Below are 4,854 nucleotides of genomic sequence, written 5' to 3'. Positions count from 1 at the left end.
CGACTTGAGCCCGTGAAAGTGGGAGCCGCCGACCGTGCTCCGAGATTATCTCCCGCGAGATATCCGCATCTGCCGAGCGCGCGGGGGGGGGAGGGGGGAGGGGGGGTCGCCGGACAAAGGGGATGATTATTATCGCGATATCGAGTCGTAAGAAAAAGAAGCTCAGCAGGCAGATAAGGTCTTTGGCGGATTCTCTCCAGAGCCTGGATTCGCGGATGTCCCCAAGTACTTTCACGTCAGAACTTTTTTCTCCTTTTTTTTTCCCCTCAAAACTCGATTTTTTATAGTTGATATCTCGATGAAAAGCCTGGGAAGAGTTTGAATTGCAGATGATTGTACCAAATCTAGTTTTCTCTGTAATCAAGAATATCTAATTTCGTACATACTCGCTCGATGGTTATGCTAATAAATTTGCCGTCTGCCTTGCGAATGTGAATGAGATGAACGTGCGGGAAATTTGTAGCTACGCACGATGCATGCTCGAAAAGTTCGAGTGAGAGAGACGAGGTGTCGCAGAAACTTAAGCGAACAATAACCGCGTCTAGGCCGGATACAGGCCCATCCGATAATGGAAATTTATGTCGCTCGCGCTGGAGAAGCGCCGGAAGACCCTTCGAGAATCCACGGCGCGATCGTGAAATTCAATAGCGAGCGAGATCTAATCTCCGTGAGCGAAAACACCTCGTCGTCGTCGTCGTCATTCGTCGGCTGATTCGCGATTCAGCGTGAAACGTCGGCCCCGTGACGATAAACGTTGGTAAAACCGTGCCAGAATGGAGTATCGATCCGCAGCGATTGTTCCGCATCATTTGTTAGAGGAACTATGCTCGTAAATTCGTACTTTTTTCGAAACGAACCAGAGAGAGCCTTCCGATTGCGGATGCGTCACCGGTTTCTGCTTATTGTAACGTTATGTAAAGTGCCATTTCGTACGACGATTCTCTTTATTTCCTATCTCGGGTTTTCGATTTAATTTGTAGATAATCCGGATAAAATTCTGATCATTGCTGGATATATATTCATTGCTCTCTCCACTCTCGCAATATCCAAGTTATTTATCACGAGAAAATAAATATCTGCATAACAATGCGCTGTCTCGAGTCTGTCTCGAAACGCGAAACGTTGACGGATAAAAAGACACAGGTAGACCAGACGGTTCTTCCGTCGCGGAGGGCGAAGAGAGTCCAAGTCTGTTAATATATGACGCAATCCTCTTACTACGTTCTATAAAAAGTTTAATATACCCTGTCGTCTCTCTCCCACGGTTTCTCCCCGCTTGCCCCTGCCACAGGCGAAGAGGAGACGGTGCTTAAAACCTCGAAAAGTTTTCGGGCACGGCAATAAGCCATCTCGATGATCCTCCGTACCCCCGTAAGCTCCCCTTATAAATCTTCATTACGGTATGCCAAGAAAACGCGATAGAGGCGCGCGAGAACGAGCGGATCGGATAAAGTCACCGGGGCTCGGCCCGATGATAGATCGACGAGTTTCAGGAAGGCGGAGGAGTAGGCCGTGGATGGCAAAGTTGCCGGCGGAGGCGGCGAGGACGACGACGACGAGGAGGTGGCAGATCGAAACGTCGAGACGAAAAGCGGGGCAACGTCTCTCGCTACTTCGACACAAAGCCGCCGCGAACAAGATTTCAACGAGAGGCGGCGGTCGGCGAAGTGCCGGGCGAGAACGCGCGTTCTCCAACTTTGCACCCAACTGCACCCCTTCATCCCGCGTCAACTTGAAACACGTCGGCGGGAATGTGCGAGTTCCCTTGCGGCTCTTTTGCACCGCCGAAACTGTTCCTGGATTTCTTGGAACTTGGAACAAGTGCAAAGTTCCCGGACTTTATCATCGATTTTGGTGATTGAAAGTCATTTACGGAGATGTGATCTTTGACTGTTAATGAAAATTCAATCGTTGACAAAAATGTTTTGTTCAATTGTCTGATTATAACATCGAAATACTTGATCATAATAAATTATTGAAATGTATATTAAAAATGTATAATAAATTCTATTCATTTTTATTATTAAATACGTGGTTTATTAATTTTGACGCAATTCTGTCTGTCTCTGTCTCGGATTCCGTATTTATCGCTCTTTCGGAGTCGCGAAGAGCGATTTTTCAATTCAATTATTCACCTCGGCTACATTACTCTCGCGTACGCGGGAGGAAAATTGAATGCCCATCTCAAAGTCGCGCGATGCTGTCCGCTTGGACTTTATCTATCTAGGAGCTACTGCAGTTGCTCAACATAGAGAAAGAGACAAGAAAAGAGAACACATGTGGTCGGCCCCGGGGAGCCACTGAAATCCCCGAGACAATCCTTCTGCTCGTCTAGTCGACCGGACGTGACGCTTCTTTCCACTCCATTCGAGTAACGGCCGGTCCGCTCGTCCAAGCTACAACACGCCGAGAATCCGAAACGAAGGCAGCAGAACGAACAGCGGATACGACGATTTACCCTCCTCCTCCCCGGTTTTACGAGGAACGAAAATCCGATTTCTCATATATGCCGCGGCAAACCCTCGAACAACCCTCCGCCATCGCGCATTTCCCTGGATGGTAATTTTAAGAAGGGCTTTACGAGCTCTCATCGGGGAGAAGCGCGAGACAACCACACTAATTCACACTCTCGCAGCGGAATTGCAGCGGAATCGCAACGCGATACCATAAATTCTGTCGCGCCGTTAGTTCGAGTTCAACTTTCGAGTTCGACTTTCGCGTTCGATAAGGCATTTTGTTTCATAAATCGCACGTTATCATGAATCATTCAATTATACTTCACACGGGGGAAGAATATACTTCAATATTAACTCTGAAATTATACAAGCACGGTGTATTTAATATTTTATATATTTTAATATTTCATACCTCGCCGACGAATGTTTCATGTGGGCGTAACGTCTAGCGATACTTCCGACAAGAGATTCGTCCTTTTGCACCATCCGTGGCTTCCGTGGATGCTACGTGTCTACGTGTTGGTCTATCTTCCATCAAACACCGTCGTACATCAAGAGACGGGACCCTCCCGGTTTTCAGTGTCTCTCCTCTCACACACGCGGGTAATACCGTCGCTCTGATGAGCTAGGGAAGATTAGCTTCGGCCTCTGTTTGGGGAGCTGATTAGCCGGCGGCCCTTTGACACGAAACCCGCTCGTAACTCTTGCAAATGACGATTCTCACCGGCGGCTCTCGTCGTTTTTATAAGATGCGCACGTGGCGCGAGTTCATCACGGAAGCAAGCGAGCGAGCATTCTTTACGGACGATCCTGATAGGAAGAAGCGAGTATAAGCGACCGAAAAGGTTCTTCCCTTCGCGACGTGGCCGACGTTGCTCTGCTCGCTCGTGCAAGCAATTTCTAATGATGCTGTATTAGCTGGAATTAACTTTCTATAGTATCTCGTAGAGGGATCTTCAGACGCAACGTTCAGGAAGCGAGTAATGATAATAATTGTTTCACGACCAATTATACGTGTACATGGTGGCTTCCTATTCTCCGTCTTCCTCTAATCCGATTCGTTATCTTCGACGAAGAGAATCGTATTGGCGTTTTACGATCGTAAAGATCCCATTCGTCGATATCGGAGAATGTGGATACCGTTTACTTAAATGTACAGTGAAATTATTTTTACGTCCACAGTTTTTAGCTGATTAAGGTATCCAAGTGTGTAATGAAAGTACGAAAAATTGTATTGTTGTTAAATTGATACACGAATACATTTAAAATTGTAATAAAGACCGTATTTAACAGAAACACAAGCTATCTTTTGTTCGTGCCAAGACATTACAGACATTACGGGCGCGTAATGAAAATTTCAGCGACGCTCGTTAATTACAGCATCGAAGAGTTTCAGACGACTATGCCTCACCCTAAAAGCTTATCAGTTATCGGCAACTCGTCGGACCATCCACTCGCGCGCGCGTGGTGGAAGAAGACGGGCGCGAAATTTTCTCGGGACCTTTCCTTCGGTCGAACACCGAGAGTAAACGCAGGCCATCAGCCTAGACGGTGTCTCGAGTCTGGAGCTCATACATCAACTTAATGCGCGGTTGACGTCTCGCAGTCGCACTCCCTCGCCAGCTAGTACAAGCCGGGTAACAAATCGAGACAGAGACCAGCCGCACAATGGCTTCTGCCTGCCTCTCTCAGGGACGAGAACGAGGAGGAGGACGAAGGACAAACGCGAGAGGAGGCGCCGCGTTGCTGCACACCAAAAGTACAGATGTACGAGCCTTATCTGTGTTGGGGTGGATGCACCGAGACATGTCCCCGAAAGAGCAACGACGGTCGAGGCGGAGAGGTGCGGCGGAGAGACGGAAGGAGGCAACATTGTGTTCTAATCACGCTATTGTCTGGCCGATGATAGCGACAGTCGTTGTCGCTATCATCCGCGCCGAGGACGACGAGAGTGACGAGAGTCGTGGTGGCTCGGTCGAAAGCGCGGAAAACGAGAACGTCGTCGGCGATGACGATGGCGATTAACGTCGGCTGTCTGATTTTCGCGCGGACGCAACGTTTACCTACAGAGGGACCAGACTGCTGGGAGGATAGTCTCTTGATTACAGCGTACGACACGTCGTCTGGTCGTTGTCGATGACTACGAGTGAGGGTGGCACAAAGACGTGTCACCGAATGAATTCGAATAAGTTGTATGCAAGTTCTGCGGAAAATGTATAATAAAATTTAAAAAATACGTCACGTTTCTTTCTCTCTCTCTCTCTCTCTCTCTAATTTTATAATTTATGTGTAGTTAAATAAATCGCGTTTTCTCTAATAATTCAATCGCGAGGCGAAGCGTTCGGATCTTTGTAACAAACAATAAAGAGAAACACGATTAATTAAATAACTTCTTTTT

The 4,854-nt window shown here is 47.6% G+C and overlaps 1 protein-coding gene across 3 annotated transcripts in view; it reads right to left on the bottom strand.

Annotated features, from left to right (window-relative positions):
• LOC105279610 (headcase protein) overlaps positions 1-4,854 on the bottom strand; it is a 142,534-nt gene that overhangs the window by 91,825 nt on the left and 45,855 nt on the right. The gene's annotated exons all lie outside the window — the stretch shown is intronic.

The sequence above is a fragment of the Ooceraea biroi genome, chromosome 9 (assembly GCF_003672135.1).
Source record: "Ooceraea biroi isolate clonal line C1 chromosome 9, Obir_v5.4, whole genome shotgun sequence".
Taxonomy (NCBI): Eukaryota; Metazoa; Arthropoda; class Insecta; order Hymenoptera; family Formicidae; genus Ooceraea; species Ooceraea biroi.
The sequence above is the reverse complement of the archived record's forward strand: the minus strand, read 5'-3'. Positions and strand labels throughout refer to the sequence as shown.